General features: G+C 38.6%; 1 protein-coding gene across 4 annotated transcripts in view; it reads left to right on the top strand.

The window, feature by feature from the left end:
• Window positions 1-22031, top strand: part of PREX2 (phosphatidylinositol-3,4,5-trisphosphate dependent Rac exchange factor 2) — a 351708-nt gene that overhangs the window by 24169 nt on the left and 305508 nt on the right. Inside the window, exon 1 of one of the 4 annotated variants that reach the window (XM_055091337.1) lies at window positions 4537-4613. The exons of the other annotated variants lie outside the window; for them this stretch is intronic. The gene's annotated coding sequence lies outside the window, so the exon portion shown is untranslated. Of the gene's footprint in view, window positions 1-4536; window positions 4614-22031 lie in introns of those variants that run through there. 4 annotated transcript variants of the gene reach the window in all.

Genomic DNA, 22031 nt, shown 5'->3' with positions numbered 1-22031 from the left:
TTTTGTGTAAACTTTAGAGGCGCTTGCCCACTCACACACACACACACACACACACACACACACACACACACACACACACACACACACACACACACACACACCCCTTCAGAGTTTAGTTTCTCATCCACCTACTTAATGGAGCTTTAAACTTTCTGTATAGCACATAGACAATATGAGGACATAACTGAAATTAAAAGCTTTTTGGTAAATTAGACAGTTTATTGTTTTTAACTAGACTACTAGTGCAGTCTGAAGAAAATAAGGAGTAGAAAAAAATGGATCTGATTAGTTTCAATTGCTGTAATCTGGAATTATTTTAAAAATATAGGGCTTCCCTGGTGGCGCAGTGGTTGAGTCTGCCTGCCGATGCAGGGGACGCGGGTTCGTGCCCCGGTCCGGGAAGATCCCACATGCCGCGGGGCGGCTGGGCCCGTGAGCCATGGCCGCTGAGCCTGCGTGTCCAGAGCCTGTGCTCCGCAACGGGAGAGGCCACAACAGTGAGAGGCCTGCGTACCGCAAAAAAGAAAAAAAAATATATATATATATAGTATTCTGTTAGAGAATAATTTTTTCAAAAGATAAAGTCATGACTCATACAAATATAAAATGAGCATATGTCAGAGATTTTACTTATCTCATTAATTAAATGAGGAAAGAAAAAGATGTTACAAGTGGTCAAAGATGTCAAAAAACAGAGACTTTACAGATCAAAAATATTGAATAAATGTGCAAATGGATGCAGCACAGCCCTCCCCCCCATCTTCTCTCTTCTCCGGGAGTGGGGGAGGGGGGAGGGGCTTCCCTCCACTGCAGAGTATTTATTTGTATATCTATAGACAAGCATTATTGCACCGCTATTAGTGTTCTGCAATTTACAGGGTCGTCAAATAGCCCAAAGATAATGAAGACTACAGAGCCCCTATGGAATCAGAGTCAGTTAACCCTGAAGGCTGTGCTTTGAAAGTTTAAACAACAGTTTTCCACTGAAGCACACATTTTGTCCTACACTTGGAAAATAATGATAGGACCTTACACTCTATGAAACATTGTGCTCAGGTTGTGAATATTCACTGTTTTTGTTTTAATGTAGCTTAAGACAGAAACACTTGTTTAGTATTTAGAGCAAATCTGAACATCAAAAGAAGTCAGGGAGATTACATATTGGCATGAGAGGACGGGTATGGGGATATTTCTAAACTTGCATGTTTTAACAAAGGCATGGAAAAGTTAAATAAGCAATGTGGACCTTTGGAAGATCGTTATAATCTCGTCTGAATCCATCGTCCTAAGAATCTCTTGCAAAGAAATAACTTCTTTGCACCCCGACCCAGCTCAAAACTACTGAATCAGAGTTTTTGCAAGATGAGTGAGAGTTTTCTTGAACTGGGCACTTTTCTAGCCTTGGAAAGGGAAATGAGCTCCTGAAGAACTTGTTCTCATTTGCACATTGCTCCCTGATGTTCACAAACTTGATGTAGAATCTCATCTTGAAGCTCAGTGAGGGAACACGGCTCCGATTTTAACAAGTGTCAGTGACAGGACCTGGTAACGGGTGACCAGAGACATCTCAACACCAGACACCTCTCGCTGCTGGTGAAAGAGCCTCCTTAGCAGCCCTTGCTTGCGGCTGCAGGTCAGGAGGAAAGCAAACAAACATGAAAAGGAGAGAAAAAGGAAAACATGGAGATGTGTAATTTTGGGGGCACCCCTGTTATGTTATTTGAGGAATATTGGTGTCTTCATTTTTGAGGGCTTTTAAAATTGTTCTGTTTGTATGATGATCAGTGTGTTTGGATAGCTTATCTTATAGCATTTGATGGAGTCTAGTTTTTTCTTGATGAGAATGCCATTCTCATTAGCATTAATGGCAATTCCACGTTGTTCTTCTCCCAATTTGCCAACTGTCTTTTTTCCTTTTGGAAGATGGATATTTTCTTTCTGCCTCTCCTAAAACTTCTCCAGCCTTAAGCATTTAGGTGGATTTAAAATGTGCTTTAAAGCTTACGCCTCTCTTTATAGCTTCCAAGTATTTGCAGGTTTTATCTTTGTGCAAGTTACTTAGTGCCCATACAGGAGTAAATAAGTGATGAGAAAATGTATTAAATTAAGAATTCAATTTCTTTAGTGGCTTAATCCATCCTCATCAAGAAAAAAATACATACTTGCTACAAACTCCTTTATTGTGTGTGGGGGGTGTGTGTGTGTCTGTGTGTGTGTTCCTGCATCTGTTGTAGACTCATAAGATTATTTTTGTCTAAATTGTCATTTGTCCTTTTTTGGAAATCAATACAGAATAACAAGGGCATATTTCCTCTAGATAATAGTAATTCTTTAAAAGGAAAGTACCTTTGGCCATTGTTTCATTTTTGGAGGTTTGGATTATTTTAGCATGATTAATGAGAACAGCAGTCCCTTGACATTCTTAACAACTATATCCTGTTAGTTCAAGACCCTACTTTGCCCAATTTTTGGTTAAATGCTCTAATTACAGTTAGATGTAACACAAATAGTTCTCGCTCTTAACTGTGACAGAATTTGGCAACTGTAGTTTTGACCAAACCAGTATCCTCCCAGAGATCAGAGAGAATAAACACAGTACTAGTCTAGCCACCTCTTCACCTTGCTTTAGTTTCAGTTTCTTTGACTATCTGGGGTTGTTTTACAGTTTATTTGGAACTCAGAGAAGCCTACCATACAAATCAAAAATTGACAGAGTCTTGAAATGCCCCAATGCTACTAATTTCCTTAAGGGAAACACCTCACCAGCTTTTATTCCTTTCATCCTTGGTCTTCTTGACATGGCTGACCGTTCTGTGGAGAAAAAGAAGGAGCCGGTTCAGGTCATGGCCAGGACCTTTGTGCCCTCTGACCTTGCCTGTCTCCATGGCCCTTATACTTTCAGAGCCTTAGTTTGGTGATGCATTTAGAGTTCCCCTCTCTGGCCTCCTGGAATCAATTTGGCACATTGTTCTGACTCTGGTTTCCCCCCAAATTTCAAATCAGAGGTTCTCTGTCCTTCTACAATGACCTGCATATTTCCCCTGAATTACTGTACAAGCCAAAAGTTACCTTCAGTCTGGCAGTTCTCCATTCTTTTCAGTGCATCCAGAATAATCTTTCTTTTTTTTTTTTTTAACAGGCTAGGAGTTTTTATAATAATCAGTTTTATAAGGTACTTGCACAAATGCCACACAGTGGGCTGTTTAATATGAACTTGTTCACCTGTCACATGTTTGTAACAAAATCCTGGTGAGCTGTGTAAGCTTCTTTTTTTTTTCACACACACACACACACACACACTGTATTTTATTTTTACAAGAGATAAATAAAGTCACCACACATTGTAAATGGATGACCACAACAAAAGTAACAATGATTGCAATTACCAAACACAAAACACTACTATGTCATAATATTGACATTCAGTCCAGTAATCCTCCACTGTAACAGCTCCTTTACTTTGCAGTGAAAATTGATTTGTATACTTTTTGCCTCTGAATCCTTGTGGGATTTTTTTTTAAAATTCAAACAGAAATGGAACCCTTTTATAGGAACATTTTTGCAAAAGCATCAGAGTACACCCAGAACTGTCTGTAAATGACAAAAGACTTAAAAATGACCATGGTTAAAGATTTGATGAAAGTTCATAATAATGCAATTGACAAGGAAATTTAGTTAATTCTGAGATAGACATTTTAAAGTAATAACTAGAATTATGACTTACAGCATTATACCAGAACGTATAAGATTTTTAGAAATTTCATGTAATGTCTGAAACATTTATATTAACATATTTCCATACACATAACCCAAAGAAAGTTTAGTATTTGTTGTTTTTGTTTGCTTTTTTATACAGCAGGTTCTTATTAGTCATCCATTTTATACACTTCAGTGAATACATGTCAATCCCAATCTCCCAGTTCATCACACCACCACCACCACCCCACCGCGGTTTCCCCCCCTCAGAATAATCTTTCTTAAAGCCCAAATTTCAACAGGTCCTTCTCTGCCATCAAGGCTTCAGTGGTATCTTTCCGCTCAGCTCCTTTGGGAAGGGACAGAAGCCCAGTTCACGGCTCTGGCCACAGCTCATGCCGTGACTCACCGCACACGCTGTGCTCTCGTCTGGGCATGTCGGAGTGGCATCCTCTGGCCAGCAGCATCAGTACCACCTGGGAACCTGTTAGACAAGCAGATTCCTCAGGGTTCCACTGCAGACCCACTGAACTAGAAACACGGGGAGGGAGCCCAACAATCTGTGCTTTAACAAGCCCTCTAGGGGATTCTGAGGCAGGCTCAGGTTTGGGAACCTTCGCTGTAATCACAAACGCTTGGAATCCTAAAGCATCTGTTTTCTTTCTCACTTCCAGAATTGATTCTTGCACACCCCCTCTCCCCAGTTCCCACCATTCCACGCACATCATCTTCGCTGGGCTACATCCTGTTTGTCCTTCAGTACAAGACATAACCTCCCGTGAGTGTTCTGCAAATCCCGAAACTAGGTCTCACATCCCTTCTTTGTGACCCCATGCAGACCCCATGCTACCTTTACACCAGCCCTTCACCTAACAGCCTGATATTTCTCGGTCCTGTTCCCTCCAACCCCCAAGACGGTAAGTACTGGAAAAGTAGGGCAGTGAGTGATAGTTCACTAAATCCCTTTTTTCTTAGCTAAGCACAACGCCTGGAGCAAAATAGGCCAGTAAGTGTAAAACAAATGTCTACTGAATGAATATGTTCCCTATTTGCTTTACATCAGCTTCGAATTGTCATTTAGAATGACTGATTCGTGGCCATGGTGTTTCCTCAGTTTGACTCTAAGACTGAAAAGAATCCTCGCGGGTAGGGGACATTGTTTTGGCATGTCTCCCGTCTTTCGACAATACGAAAGCAACATCTTTGCACATGGGTTTTCATTTCAAAGCATTACGTGAAATGGCACACCAGTAAATGCTTAGCATCACTGATTTTCTTCAGGAGGAGGATGACGGTGTGGGTAGGGTTTTGTTTATAACTAGACTAATTTTGAATGAGCCTTCACTATTCAATTTGCTTCATGCATGTGCTGATGAATAGTACACAGAGTCTTCTGGAGTTTGCCTGGAAGACTGATCTCATTTATTTATTTGGATATTGAAAGTATGTTCTCCCGTTGCCAAACCTGTCATCTTTTCATGTAATTAGAAGCATTTATTCCAGAAGAAAACGTTGACAGATAATCAAAAGCTAGTGAATTCCTTCAAATCATTGGATGATCTCTAACAAAGAAATTCTACCCTGAATAGCACCCTCACGGGTGACTGAAAGCGTAAACAGAGAAGCCTTTAAGGTATATCTTAATAGTTTCCTGGTTCACACTTATTAAAGTCAGTGGATGAGTTGAGCCAGGGTCCCATCTTAAAGAATAGCTTCTGAGACTCTACTTTAGAGATGGTTAGGGAGGATAATCTAAAATGCTTTCAAATACAGAATTGCTGGTAATGCCAATAATGCCAAATATCACTATTTACTTCACTTCTGTCATAAAGCAAATAAGAAGTAAATATTGAAACACATCCTTATGTGGTGCAGTTCCAGTCTTTGGAATATAGTGTTCAGTGTATGAGAGAAAAAAACAGGTAAGAACAAGGAGATTTTAATAGGGTTGAAAGGTCTTACTCCTTTCTGAAAAGAATTGTCTCCTTGCTGATATTTGTAGGCTACTTTTGAAGTTCATACGGTGTACTATAAAGCCAACTCACCGAAATACTTTCTGGAGAGACACGTGGCTATTTCTGATTGGAAATGGAGGCTTTGCTGTGGGTCAGATGACTAGTTGTTCATCTTCAAGGATGGTGTGGTCTTATAACAGGTGCAGCAGGTCCTAAAGATGGTCTAGATGATGAGACCTTAGGATTGTGAAATTGGACCGTTGTCCAATTTCATACCGAAAATGAGAGTGTGGAACATGGTGACCTCCAAGGATCCTTGCTATTTTTCTAAAGTGGAGGGTTGCCTAGTAAAAAGAAAATAGGCTTTGTGGTCCATCAGCCCTGGAGTTACCATCTACTGGCCGTGATCCCGGAAAGTTATTTGGTCTCTGAGTCTTACTTTGCGCACCTGCAAATCGAGGACACTAATGACTTATATCATCAAGTTACAGTACAATTTCGTTCATCGTTCCTGACCCTAAAGTACACGGGATGGCGGCTAGCGTGGTGAAGATGCTCGTTTGTGAGAGGCATTGTGAATTAGATATGAACCTCTGCCAACAATTAAGCGTGTAACGTTAGGAAAGTCGATTCAACTGAAGTTGCTATCACCACTCAAACCTGGACCCTAAGGTCTAACGGTCACTGCAGTCGTGAGGCTCTCAACAGATGTGAAGTGCCTTTGCGTGAGAATATCAACGATTGCCAGGCTGAGCTCTTCCCATGGGGAAAAAATATCCCATGGTCATTATTTTGGGGGGGGGGATTTACTATTTAAAAATAGGTTGCCTTGGGAGAGAGGGGAACGTGCTGAAAGGCTGCATTTTCACAAAATTTGGAAAACAGTTCCACACCTCACCATACATATTCCCTAAAGCAGTTGCTAAAAATGGTGCTTAGTGTTGTATCCCTTGGCTCAGAGCCTTCAACTTGCTAGGGGCACATTGAAAATAATACAGGAAATGCCTCATTCAGGAGAAGTTGGTGTATCCTTTCTTCAGGCAGCCTCATCTGTGCCAAATCCAAACCACTCTTGAAGCTCTTTGGTTGCCTTTTAAATGAAAAGAAATATATTTCTTTGTGTTGGGCTCCAGGACACAAGTGTTTGCAGTTGAATCAACTGTAAAACTAAATTCAGGTCCTGCCATCACGCTGCTCAAAATCTCCAAGAGCATCGCATCTCACGCAAATCCTCCCTCTGGTCTGCACAGCCCTGCACAACTACTGGCCCTCTTTTCCCTCTGACTTCATCTACTGCTACATCCTGCCCACCCTTCAGCTTCAGTCCCATCAGGCTCCCCAGACAAACTCCTATCGTAGGACCTTGACACGTGCTCCATCTCTGCCTAGAAGGTTCTTTGCCCAGACATCTATCTATCTTCATACTTCCTTCCCTCACGTCCTTAGGGCCTTCTGGCGTTGTCATTCTCTCATTCTCTACCTTTTCTGTTACTGCAATCCTCCCATCCCTTCCCCCTTCCACCATCTATTCATTTCTCCTTAGTAATTATGATTAAATAATATTGCAAACATTTTATTTATTTACCTTGTTAGTTGTCTCCTCCACTACCTTGTGAGTTACAGGAAAGCAGGTGTTTGTGTGTTTTCTAATTTGTTTTATTCTGTACTTATACAGTATTTAAAATAGGACCTGACCCAGGATAGGTTCTGAATCCGTTTTTATTGAATGAATGAATAAATGAATGTTGCTACCAAGAAGAGATGAGTCATCAGTTCATTGGGACATACATTCAGAGATCTTAGAGCATAAGTTCCCCAAGGAAAGGATGAGGTCTGGCTAATTCTCTACTGCCTCCTTAGAGCTTTGCAAAGTTCTGGAATGTAGTGGGTGTGCACTAAATACTTATTTTATGATTTTATGTATGTATGTATGTACATATGTATGATTTAAGCCTCTCCTAATTGTCACAGTGTGTCCTGAAATAAAACATCATGCTTTGAGCAACTGTTTTCTTATTATAATTTGGCTATCGGTTTTGTTTTAGAAGCTTAAATAAATTCCTTATTTCTGAGCCTCAATCTTCCCATCTTTGAAAGGGAGCAACATTATTTTTAGTGTATGTATCTAAGAATTAGAATAGCTAAACCATATACAGTGTCTGGCAGATAATAATGTTTTAATAAACGTCATTTGTTATTTTTTTCTTCTTTTTTGAACATCACTCTCACTCTAAAATGATTCTTATGATACAATTTACATTTGCATTGTTCTCTCTGAGGAAGAATTTAAAATCTCTGCCACAATACAACCATCTGCAACAATAAAACAAATTGTAGATTCCCATTCTCAAGTTCCTCCCTACATTTCAAGCTACACCTGTGCAGGAAGCATTATATCACATAAACAAAGTCTTAATCATTGACTACCAACAAAAAAGAGAAAAGCGGGGGAAAAGATCTACAACTTCCACAGGAAATTTCAAGCACAAATTCTCACAGTCGCTTCTATTCACTTGTTTTTACTGCTTTAACCATTGTTTTAACTACAGCTCAAAGAGAAACATTCATTTCATGATTTTTTTTTTAAATTTTTTGTTTCTCTCTGCCATTGGGACCTGCTGCTACTTTTATTTTTGGCCGCACTGCACGGCATGCAGGAGCTTAGTTCCCCAACCAGGGATCGAACCTGTGCCCCTGCAGCTACACCGAAACTGGACAAATGGTAGTTTCTTAAAGGTTAGCTGCTATGTGGATTCAATGAACTTTTTTTTTTTTTTTTTTTGGCTGTGCTGCATGGGGGATCTTAGTTCCCCAACCAGGGATCGAACCTGTGCCCCTGCAGTGGAAGCACAGAGTCCTAACCACTGGACCTCCAGGGAAGTCCCTCATGATCCTTTTTCTTCCTAAAAGCCGAGAACTATCGCTGCTCTCCAACCTGGATGATGGCAATGCTTGCACTAGCCAGTCCTGCTGAATTAGGCTAGGGAAACTAGGAAGTCAGAGATTACATTCTGGAAGTTAAATCTAAAGTGGACAATTTTTATTTCAGGTGCCATAAAAGTGTATATAGTTATTTCAATTGCAGCCCCAGAAATCAGTCTCTGTTGGAAGGCATGCTTCATTAACTTTCATCTATGTAGGCCCGGGGCAGACAGGAGCACCATGTTAGAAAATCAGTAGTATTATGGCTATACTTTTTCTTCTGTTATCAGCAGTAGAAGATTTGTAGGAGGAATTGTTTTAAGGGAATCTTGATAAGGGAACTAATATAATACTTCAGAGAGATTTCTAAATGTATCCCTGTTGTGAACTTGCCCTATTTATCTAAATTCCTGGAATTTATTTTTGTTTTGTGCTGATCAGCCTTCAACTCATTTATCTGATTAGTCTTTCTTTGTTAAACTTTAATTAAGTTTTAAGAGAGGCCAGGGTCAGAAAGTAGCACTAATTGTATGTGGTGTAATTTGTTGTCTGAGTTGGTAAAAATGTCTCTGTTTTGGTCATTTTTAGTCATTTTCTGTTAAAACTTTAAACAAAATTTTCTTTAAGTAAATAGGGCAAGTTCACAATTGAAATAAGTATGGAAATATCTTTAGAATATTATACATACTTTGTGGGGTAATTTCCTTGAAATAATAATATTTTATTTAGATCTCATTTTAATCATGAATCTACAAAATTGGCTTTGAAAGATCCTTAAATTCAAATAGAATGGCTCCTAGGTTGCATCCAAACTAAATTTGAGCTTAATGTGCCACCGTCCTGGTGGGTTTATGTTTTGGTCGAGATAACGCATTGATTCTCTCATCTCTAAACTGCTTCTTGATTCCCTTTCAAATGCAGTGGGGAAAAATAACAGCACAGTTTTTTATTTTCAAGATCCTTTTGGTCGATGTTTTTTCTCTCAGGAGTCCTTTGCCTTACATGCTTTGCTACCTAACGCTCTTAGAAGGAGGAAGATGTGGTATTTAGAGAATTATGGTTGAGGCGATATGTCTAAAATTTTCATGTATTCGCTCCACAAATATTTTCTGAGCTTCATTATCTATTACTGAGTAACAAACCACCTCAAAACTTGGTAGCTCAAAATAACAGTCTCATTATTTTGCTAGAATTTTAGAAAAATGAAGCGCTTGCCCCAGTGTCTGGAGCAGAGGATGTATCCAATAAATGAAAGCTGTTGATACCCTTTTGAATGTTTGATGAGGAGGAGGATATCATCGAAAGATTGTTATGCTTTTCTCAACACATTTAATTTGTATCTTCACACATATTGAGCAAGTTGAGTAAATAGTTTGACCATTTTGATCCTGATTACATTAATAGGAAAGCTACCTTTTTTGTGTGTGTGTGTGTGGTACGCGGGCCTCCCTCTGCTGTGGCCTCTCCCGTTGCAGAGCACAGCCTCCGGACGCGCAGGCTCAGCGTCCACGGCTCACGGGCCCAGCCGCTCCGCGGCATGTGGGCTCTTCCCGGACCGGGGCACGAACCCGTGTGTCCTGCATCGGCAGGCGGACTCTCAACCACTGTGCCACCAGGGAAGCCCAAAAGCTACCTTTTGAGTTGGAAGGGACTATTCCAATTGTGTCTCAAGAGGGATCCCTATTTTGCATAACAAAAATTGATCAGTCAACCAATGTTTACTGAGTACCTTTGTCCCCAGACAAAATACCAGCATACACAGACACACTCACAGATACACATTAACTTTCAAATGGAGACAAATTGGCGATTGCGGTTTTCTTCCTTTCTCTTATCATTTTGTCTCTGGACTTGGCCCTTGAGTTTGCAGGTTGTATTCCTTGGCTTTGTGCCCCCTCCCCCCATGCTTCAAAGTGCACATCTTGCATCAATTGAGTACCTACAGCAAAAGCGGGCAACAGATGTGTGGGCTCTGCTGTATTTTGGTATTGTAATTTCCTATCACTGAAAAAAAATGAGAAAGATCACCAAGGAGTCCAGGGGGATTTCCTGACTAGCAATGCCTTTGAAGTTGAAGAATATTTTTAAGACAGAGGTTTTTAATTGTAAAGAATCTTAATCATGTAGAGAAGTATGCCTTTGAACAGCACATTTACGAGTCCAGGAAGCTCATTTCCATGAAATGATATTCTAATTTTAATGCATTTACTTCTCTTACACTGCATGTGTCTGGCAAGCTACAATTTTGTTTCTTAGTCTTATTTATGACATTCTGCAAATTAGGCTACTTACCTTAAGCTAGTCTATATAAATGTTTTTACTCCCAACACCCATTATTTTAGAGATGCAATTTTAGCCTTTAATTGGAGAAAACAATATAAAGTGGCTGAGACTGAGGTTGTCTGGGTTTATACTCCTGCCATCTCTGCAGGGGGCTATTCTCCACTTGAAATGTCTGGGAATGCCCACTGTTGTTAATTCTGGGTATAAACTCATCAATCTGGAGGAAAAGAGGCTTTACTTCTAAATTCAACTATCCTAATTCCATTTGCTTGAAGTTTGAATAAACTGAACTCATCTTAAGACGGAGATTTTATCACGCAGAAGCTGAAGCAAGCGGATTGAAAGGCTTGTCATCTGTGTGAGACAGGAAAATGACACTGTTCAGAGCTTATGTTAAAAACACATATTGAGGGGCTTCCCTGGTGGCGCAGTGGTTAAGAATTCACCTGCCAATGCAGGGGACGTGGGTTCGAGCTCTGGGCTGGGAAGATCCCACACGCCATGGAGCAGCTAAGCCCATGCGCCACAACTACTGAGCCCGCGCTCTAGAGACCGTGAGCCACAACTACTGAGCTCACGTGCCACAACTACTGAAGCCTGCGCACCTAGACCCCGTGCTCCGCAACAAGAGAAGCCAGCACAATGAGAAGCCCACGTACCACAAGGAAGCGTAGCCCCCGCTCGCCTCAACTAGAGAAAGCCCGCGTGCAGCAACGAAGACCCAATGCAGCCAAAAATACATAAATAAATTTAGAATGGAACAAAACACATATTGCCATAAACATTGCATTGTTTATCCCAATTAGAAGGCAAGATTGTTTGTGTTCACATTCCTAAGTAGTAAATATATCATAACAAGAAGCATACCTTATGTCTTTGGTCATAGTAACGCGCGCGCGCGCACACACACACACACACACACACACACACACCGTCCAGGACCATTGAAGCGCAAACAAAATGACATTCATTAGGAAGCCACACTCTTCTGAATTAATTGCATTTCTGAAATGAAATAAATATTTTTAAGTACAGTTTCTTCACTTAAAACACAATCGCTAATTGCAAATGGTTGTGTTGATACCATCAACCTAACCTGAATAAAATAGCTATCATATTAGTAAATATATTAATAATAATTATACATATATATGCATATTAATATATCTTTGGCCCCAGGGTCTCTTAAGATTTGGGTTACAAATTTGGTTTCTAGGTTGCTTATTTTATCCAGTTTTTGTCTTTAATAGTGTCAGCATTGCCACTGATATATTTGGTTTCGATTGAAGGATATCTGCTTCTTTTATCTTTTTCACATATGGGGTTAAAACCCCTGGATAACCAATGATAGCTCCTCGTCACAGAGGAAGTGTGAGGTAAGGAAAACTCTAGCAGGTAATGCCAGTCAGGTGAAGTGTCTTGAGAAGACCACAGTGGCAGCCTCACCTTTGGGTAAAGGAAAGCTTGCAGAATCAGATAGGTTGGGAAAACTTGGGGACCTGCTGGAATCTGGGATTACATAGCACGTTACATGAAATTGAGGAAAAGTCAACTGCATGTAACAAAGAATGGGGGTGGCGAGAGTATGTGTGGGCTCTGGTGGGTGTGGTTGTAGGGTGGTAGAGATTACGGTTATGGTAAAGCTGATATAGAAAGAGGGTAAGAGGTATAAATAAAACGGCAAGTTTTAGTGTCAAGAACATAATTTTTTCCTTAATTAGGAGACTTGTGTGCTAAGCTAGTAGACTTTTAAAAAATAAGAATCATCTGCACTTCCCAAATACACTTTCATCTTTGCTTTAGTGAGAAGCCCACAAAAAGGCCTAAGGCAGCTTTATAAGTCATCTTCATTTTTCGTGAAAAACAAAGAAGCACATTAAAAAAAAATCCCACACTTCATTCATCCAAAAATTTTCTTAGAGTCTAATAAAAAAGTATTCCCTTTAAAAGGAAGGTTTAAAAATTCTTTTCTTCATACATGTGAGCAATAGCTCCTAAGAAAATGAGCTTGCCAAAAACTTCTGATCAAAATTACAGACAACTTTTACATCACATCTAATTTGACTGTGTTTTCCTCATTTTTTTTTCAAAAAAAAAACCTTGAAAATAAAGGCGAACTTGTACTAAGTATTAGCTTTTTCTCAGACATCTCAAAAGGCACTATCAGATATATTCTCTAATGCCTACAAATGTTTAAAGACCATGTGAGTCATATCAAAAAGTGTTTTTTTTTTTAGCAGATTATTTTGAATTTCAGAAAAGAAATATAAAGTGAAAAAAAATTCCTCTATTCATAAAGATTAAGGCTTAATGTCGGGGCTTCCTTGGTGGCGCAGTGGTTAAGAATCCGCCTGCCAATGCAGGAGACATGGGTTCGAGCCCTGATCCGCGAGGATCCCACATGCCGTGGAGCAACTAAGCCCGTGTGCCACAACTACCGTGCCCGAGCTCTAGAGCCCGCGAGCCACAACTACTGAGCCTGCGTGCCACAACTACTGAAGCCTGCACACCTAGAGCCCATGCTCCGCAACAAGAGAAGCCACCGCAATGAGAAGCCTGCGCACAGCAACCAAGAGTAGCCCCCGCTCGCCGCAACTAGAGAAAAGCCCATGCGCAGCAATGAAGACCCAACGCAGCCAAAAATAAATAAGTACATACAATAAATTTAAAAAAAAGAAATTGTAAAAAAAGGAGTAATGTCAACATTAATACGTAAGCATCTTGCTTGTGACAACAGTTAAGGCATATTTTGATATTAAGGCACTATAAGAACATTTTACTTAAAAATAGGGCAATTTTTGATTGCAAAGTCTGTGATAACAGCTGCGTGTCCTACAATTCAACTCAATTCTGACACTACCTACTGGAGCTAGTTTCAGATCCCACAGGTTAAGGGCTCAGTCCTACAAAACTAAATTAGTGTCTTGGAAATTAAGAAACACACTTCTAAATAATTGTTGGATCAAAGAAGTCAAAATTGAAGTTACACACTGTTAAGGAAGCAGTGTAAAGAAGTGTTAAAATTATCAAGATGCATTTTAAAAAACTGTGCAGAGGAAGATATAAAGCCTTAAATGGCTTCATAATTAAAGAAAAATTACTGATTATAGAGGTTTTTAGTACCTAGAAAATTAGAAAAACAGCAGCAAGGATAATGAGAAGAAAACAGGAAAAAGAAATTAATAAAGATGAGGCAAAAATAATTAAAGAGAAAAAAATTATAAAGACCAAAAATCGCAAAAGTTAGTTGTAGGCACAGACCAGTAAAACAGAAAACCCCTTCATAAACCTGGTTAACAAGAACAGGACACAGAGCAAATATATAAAATATTAGAAATAAGAAAGATGACATAACACTGATGTGGAATAAAAATATATTATTGCATACAATTACATGACAACAAATTGAAAAACTAGGAAGAAATAAAATATTATTGAGCAAAATATGAACTACCAAAATTTTTACAAGAGAAGAAAGAAAATATAAATAGAAGTTGAAATTTAGGTTAATCTCTACTGTTGAAAAAATACCAGGAGTGGGTGGATGGTTTTATAACTAACTTCTAGCTCACCTCTATTTTTTATTTTTTTAAACATCTTTATTGGAGTATAATTGCTTTACAATGGTGTGTTAGTTTCTGCTATATAACAAAGTGAATCAGCTGTATGTGTACATATATCCCCATATCCCCTCCCTCTGGCGTCACCCTGCCACCCTCCCTATCCAACCCCTCTAGGTGGTCACAAAGCACCTAGCTGATCTCCCTGTGCTATGCGGCTGCTTCCCACTAGCTATCTGTTTTACATTTGGTAGTGTATATATGTCCATGCCACTCTCTCACTTCGTCCCAGCTTACCCTTCCCCCTCCCCATGTCCTCAAGTCCATTCTCTACATCTGCCTCTTTATTCCTATCCTGCCCCTAAGTTCTTCAGAACCATTTTTAAATTTTTTTTAGATTCCATGTATATGTGCTAGCATACGGTATTTGTTTTTCTGACTTACTTCACTCTGTATGACAGTCTCTAGGTCCGTCCACCTCACTACAAATAACTCAATTTCATTTCTTTTTATAGCTGAGTAATATTCCATTGTATATATGTGCCACATCTTCTTTATCAATAATGCTGCTATGAACATTGGGATGTATGTATCTCTTCAAATTAGTGGGGTTTTTCCCAGATATATGGCCAGCAGTGGGATTGCTGGATCATATGGCAACTTTATTTTCAATTTTTTTGAGGAACTTCCATACTATTTTCCACAGTGGCTGCATCGAGTTACATTCCCACCAACAGTGTGTGAGGGTTCCCTTTTCTCCACATCCTCACTGATATTTATTATTTGTGTTCTATTTGATGATAGTCATCCTGACAAGTGTGAGGTGATATCTCATTGTGGTTTTGATTTCATTCCTCTGATGATTAGTGATGTTGAGCATCCTTTCATGTGTTTGTTGGCAATCTGTACATCTTCTTTGCAGAAATGTTGGTTTAGGTCCTCTGCCCATTTTTGGATTGGGTTGTTTGGTTTTTTGATATTGAGCTGCACGAGCTGCTTGTATATTTTGGAGATTAATCCTTTGTCAGTTGCTTCATTTGCAAATATTTTCTCCCATTCTGAGGGTTGTCTTTTTGTCTTGTTTACGGTTTCCTTTGCTGTGCAAAAGCTTTTAAGTTTCATTGGGTCCCATTTTTTTGTTTGTTTTTATTTGCATTTCTCTGGGATGTGGGTCAAAAAGGATCTTGCTGTGATTGATGTCATAGAGTGTTCTGCCTATGTTTTCCTCTAAGAGTTTTGTGTAGCTCACCTTTAAAAACAGATCATTTCATAGCAGATGGAAACTATTATATACAGAGTCATTAAACAACAAGGTCCTACTGTGTAGCACAGGGAACTATATTCAATATCCTGTGATAAACTATAATGGAAAAGAAATTAATAAGAATATATATATATCTGAATCACTTTGCTGTGCAGCAGAAATGAACACAATGTTGTAAATCAACTATACTTCAATAAAATAAAATTTTTTAAAAACCCAGATCATTTCAATGTTATTTAAACTATTTCAGACCCTAGATTTTTTGAGTTGTCTCCTCACTTATGTTAAAAATGCAGTTTAACTACTACACTTGTTAAAGAGAACACAACAAGAGAACTGCTCATCCACTGCTCTTATGACTATGGATGCAAATTCCTACAATGTTAAATAATACCAAGTAGAGTGGATTATGTTGGCACCGTATTTTAAAGAAGAAAAGACGACTTGAACACATACAAGTGTGTGAGGCGAGAATGTAAGAGTTGAGAGAAACCTGCCCTAAATCTGCACTGTTGCCAGTTTTTTATGGGGAGCATTTCCCTCCTCTTTTCCTTTTTCACTCTCCTCCCGCATCCTTGGACTCTTACATTCCACATGTGAACCTGAGCTGGTTTCCAAGTTGTTTTGCCCATTGGCTGAAGCCACACTTAAGAAGCTAGAACATACACAGCCTCCTAGGGCTTAGCCATTGTTCAAGTGAGAAAATTCCTCTGGCAACTGTTGAGGGAACTCATGAAAGTTAGGGAATGAGATCCCGGAGGTGAAGAGCCCCTCTAAAGAGACCACAGGGTGTTACAAGCAAGGAGGGCTCCCAGGTCATTCTTGGTGACAGAGGTGGCCAGTGTCCTGGAGCTCAGAAAACTTCCTAAAACCCTGGCTCCTCCACGGTGCACCAAGGTTTCTCTCCTTTCTCGCTGATTCTGCAGTCAGAATATCGTATGTTGTATAACCCATCGCCAAGTATCATCTTTTAAAAAATCTGTAGATTTTTCCATCTAGTACACACCAGTTTTCATAACTTCCCCTTCAGAACTGGCTTTCTGTTATGCCACATCTCTGTGTTTGTATACTTATGTAAGTGTATATTCACATGCCTGTTAATCAGGTTATGAAGACACTACAAGTCCTTTCTTTTTGGATGTCATCAACCTTTTTATTTAAATGCTCTACTGGCAGCTTTGTTATATCAAATGTGAAACTTCTAGTTAAAGGTGGTTCAAGATAGTGGGATGAGATTTTCCCTTAATCTCTTCAAACTCTCCCCTGTACCACCACCATTAGGTAGTTAGAGCAAACGCCTACTGCCATGAAGAGAATGAAAGAGAAACATGAATAGGAGAAAAATTTCAACAAACTTCTGAAAGATAAAAAGAGAATGGAAGTTTTTTGACAAGGGAAAGAGATTGAGGCTGTGGCAGAGCGGAGTCAGTGGCAGTAAAGGTGTCGGGACTGAGGAGAGTGGCTTAATTGAGAAGCCTGTCTGCAGAGCAACTTAATGCTTTCTTCCTGCCAAGTCCACTTCTTTGCTTTCCTTATCTGTGTTCTCATAGCTCAGTGTAGGAATCAAGCATCAATCTCAGTCTAAAAATACCTAAGGATTCTTCTCTCATCAGATATAAGTATCTACACAGGTGGAATTAGAACTTTTGGTGTCAGCCCCCCACAGTGAAGTTCTCCCATTTTGGCCACTGGAACCTCCACAGCTAAAGACCTGCTACCTGCCTGTTCCCTTTGAAGACTTCATTTCATTTAGACAAGTCCTGAACACATCCATAAAGTTTACAGTCAGTGTTCCTATTAGTGAGAGAGACCACGTAAGAAAACAGACCCACATACAACCACAGAGGGAAGGCACCCCTGCTACAGGCAGAAATTATTCCATTCTCCTGTCTTAAATAGAATGAATATCCATGGACCATCAACATCATGAAAGGACAGGCTAAAAGGCAGGGCAAGATAAAGAAAGGATAAGATTAAAGAAAACAAAAAACAAAAAAAACAAAAACAAAACCCAGAAAACCTGTCTCTAGAAGAAACAAAGAAACTTCAGAGAAAGATTTGAGAAGGTAGTACCCCCAGAGTAGAGGAACAGAATGCTAGGTGAAAAGAACAATCAGGGAACAAATTAGAACATTTATTACATGTATAATCATATGCCAAATGAAAAATTTAAAGAAGGATTAGAATATAAAGGAAGTCTCTTACAACATAGAGAACAAAACAGAGTGAACAAAACAAAGAGACAGAGACAACAATAACAAAAACAAAACAAAGAGATTGAATACTTGAGATAGATAAGATATAAATAGAATAATTCTAAGAAAGCCAACTCACCTGATAGGAATTCCAGAAAAATAGGGAAACAATTACCAAGCGGAAGGAATTTTAAAGAAATAATACAAAAAACTGTCCCAGAGATCAGAAGAGACTACTTTTCTGTTTGAGTCTATCAAGTTCCTACTGAATAATCGAAAGAAGACCCACCTGTAAACATGGTCCTGAATTTCTTTTGTCAGAACACAAAAGAAAGAGAAGATTCCTAAAAACTTCCAGATAGATGAAATAGGTCCTCTGCAAAGGATAGAGAGTCAAATAACATTGAGCTTTCAATCACCAACAGAAATGGTAGGAGAAAAAGGAGCAATGCATTCAAAATTCTAATGGGCAATAATTCTAAACCTAGCATTCTTACACAAACTATCCATTAAGCAGCATGGCAAAACAGATACATTTTAGGCACACCAGGGTTCAGGAAACTTATATCCCATGCACCCTTTCTAAGGAAGTCATTCCAGATATAATTCAGCAAAATGAGTGTAGATGTGAAGTGTTGTCACTTGAATTTTGTGCCTGCCCCCCAGTTTTGTAGTTCTATCCCCCAGTACCTATGATTGTGACCTTATTAGGAAATAAGGTCTTTGCAGTGATCAAGTTAAGATGAGGTCATTAGGGTGGACTCTAATCCTATTATGACTGTGTCCTTCTAAAATAGGAAAATTTGAACACAGAGACAGACAGGCATAGAGGGAAGATGATGTGAAGACACAAGGAGAACACTATCTACAAGCTAAGGAATGTCTAAGGATGCTCGATGATAGGTGAGAGGCATGAACAGATTTTCCTTCACAAATCTCAGAAGGAGCCAACCTTGCCAACACCTTGGTCTTGGACTCCCAGCCTCCAGAACTATAAGATATTAATACCTTGTTATGGCAGCCCTAGAAAACTAATATACCAAGACAGAAGATTTCTGATAGACAAGATGGTGGAACTCACGTGGAGGCCTTGGAATAACTATTCTAGAATGACAGTTTTCAAGCAGGTCCTTAAACAATCAGTCCATATTGGGAATGAAATCAGAAGGGGTCAAGAAGAATGAAGAACAGAATAGAAACAAAACAAAATAACATATAGTGCCTAAGGGGCTAGATAATGTTAGTGACTTGTGAAGAAAGGGTATATTTCTTCTCTTCACAAAAAATTAGGATCTCCACCAAAAATGGAAAACAAACCAAAAAACTAACAGACTGTGTAACAAAATCATGGCAGATATGAAGGAAACCAAGAAATATCATGAGTGTCTTTCAGCAGTTGATGGTGTTATGAAACAGAAATCATTGAACCTAGAAGTGGTCCCTGGAGTGTCATGAGAGTTATGAATTTGGACCCAGAGAAAATGAAATGTAATTTTATCACACTACTTGTTTCTGCAGTGAGGATTATTAAAGTAGTCATATAATATATGCTCTGTTTGTTGATTTTAAGCTTTTAGAAAGAGACTTAAGTGTGGTCACAGAACATAAGATAAATGTTATCAATCCTAACAATACAAAACTAAAGATACTGCTCAACAGGTAGAAGGTGGAAGGTGGTGAGAAAGAGAAAGAAGGGCAGAATTGTTAATAGTCTCATAATATAGTGGGTAGTCAAGAGACATTGCCTAAATTTTCTAAAATAAGAAAGAGTAATTTAATTGTATTATTTATTTGTGCAAAAGTTATCAGAAATAACTAAAATTATAACTATCAAAACTGGGTACAATTTTTCTTAAATTGATAAAGAACATCTATGGAAAACCTACAGCTAACATTATACTTAATGATGAGCAACTAGATGTTTCCTCACTAAAATCAGGAATAAGATAAGAATATCTGCTATCACTACTACTATTCTACACTGTATTGGAAGTCTTAGCTAATGCAACAAGACAAGAGAAAGAAATAAAAGATATACAGACTAGGAAAGAAGAAATAAAACTTTGTTCACAGATGACATGATTGTTTATGTAGAAATCCCAAAACAATAACAACAAAAACTCCTGGAGCTAATAAGTGATTACAGCAAGATGGCAGGTTACTAGGTTAATATATAAAAGTCAATTTCTTTCTGCTATACCACAAATGAACGATTGGAATTTGAAATAAAGAACACAAGACCATGAACATTAGCAACAAACAAACAAAAAGGTGTAAATGTAACAAAATACCTATAATATCTATATGAGAAAAAATTTAAAAATCTGATTAAAGAAATCAATGAAGATCTAAATAAATAGGGAGATATTCCATGTATACGGGTAGAAACACTCAATATTGTCAAGATGTTAGTTCTTCTCAACTTGATCTATAAATTCAACATAATTCCAATCAAAATCTCAGCAAGATAATTTGTGGGTATTGAAAACCAATTCTAAAGTGGATCTGGAGAGACAAAAACCCAGAATAGTGAACTCAATATTGAAGGATAAGAACAAAGTTGGAGAACTGATATAATGCCTGACATTAAGGCTTAGTATAAATCTAGAGTAATCAATACAGCATGGTCTGGTGAAAGAATAGACAAATAGATCAAGGTAACAGAATAAAGAGTTCAGAAATAGAGCAACACAAATATAATCATCTGATATTTGAAAAAGGAGCAAAGACAGTTTAATGGAGAAAGGAAAATCTGTTAAACAAATTGCACTGGAACACCTGGACATCTACATGCAAAAAAAAAAAAAATCTAGACACAGACCTTTCATTTGTCACACAGATTAACCCATGGATCATAGACCTAAAAGTAAAATGAAAAACTATAAACCTCTGAGAAGATAACATAGGAAAAATCTAGGTGACTTTAGGTTTGGTGATGATAAATACAAACATTTTTAGATACAACACCAAAAGTATGATCCATGAAAGAAAATATTGACAAGTTGTACTTTATTAAAGTTAAAACCTTCTGCTCTGCAAAAGGACCATGTCAAGAGGTTCAGAAGACAAGCCACAGACTGGGAGAAAATATTTGCAAAAGACACATCTGATGAGGCACTACTATAGAAAATATACAAAGAACTCAAAACTCAGTAAGAAGAAAACAAACAATCTGATTAAAAAATGAGTCAAAGATATTAACAGACACCTCACCAAAGAAGATATTACAGATGGCAAGTATGCATATGAAAAGATGTTCAACATGACATGTCATTAGGGAATTGTAAATTAAAACATCAATGAGATGCCACTACCCACCAGTTAGAATGGCCAAAATCCAAAAGCCTGACAACCCCAAAGGCTGGAGTGAATGTGGAACAACAGGAACTCTGATTCATTGCTGGTGGGAATGCAAAACACCACTTTGGAAGACTGTTTGGCAGTTGCTTACAAAGCTATGCATACTCTTAACATATGATTCGGTCATCACATTCCTTCGTATTTACCCAAATGAGTTGAAAACGTATGTCCACACAAAAACCCGCATGTGAATGTTTTTAGCAGCTTTATTTATAATTGTCAAAACCTGGAAGCATCCAAGATGTCCTTCCACAGGTAAATGGATAAAAAGACTGGTATATGCAGACAACGAAATTTTATTCAGTGACAAAAAGGAATGAGCCATCAAGCCACGAAAAGACGTGGAGGAAACTTCAATGCATATTCTGAGTTAAAGAAGGCAATCTGAAAAGACTACGTACTGTATAATTTCAGCTATATGACATTATGTAAAAGGTAAAAGATCAGTGATTACCAGGGTCTTTTGGGGAGGGAGGGAGAGGGATGAAAAGGTAGAGTACAGGGGATTTTTAGGGTGCTGAAACTATTCTGTATGATACTGTAATGGTGGATATAATGTCATACGTTTATTAAAACTTATAGAATGTGCAGCACAGGAATGAACCTTAAAGTAAACCATGGACTTTCATTAATAATAAAATGTACATATTGGCTAATTAGCTGTAACAAATGTGTCACACTAATGCAAAATGTTAACAATAGGGGAAACTGGTGGGGGGGATGGGTAGAGAACAAGAGGATTCATGGGAATTCTCTGTACATTCCGCTTAATTTTCTTACAAACTTAAAACCACGT

The sequence above is a fragment of the Physeter macrocephalus genome, chromosome 15 (genome assembly GCF_002837175.3).
Source record: "Physeter macrocephalus isolate SW-GA chromosome 15, ASM283717v5, whole genome shotgun sequence".
Taxonomy (NCBI): Eukaryota; Metazoa; Chordata; class Mammalia; order Artiodactyla; family Physeteridae; genus Physeter; species Physeter macrocephalus.
The sequence above is the reverse complement of the archived record's forward strand: the minus strand, read 5'-3'. Positions and strand labels throughout refer to the sequence as shown.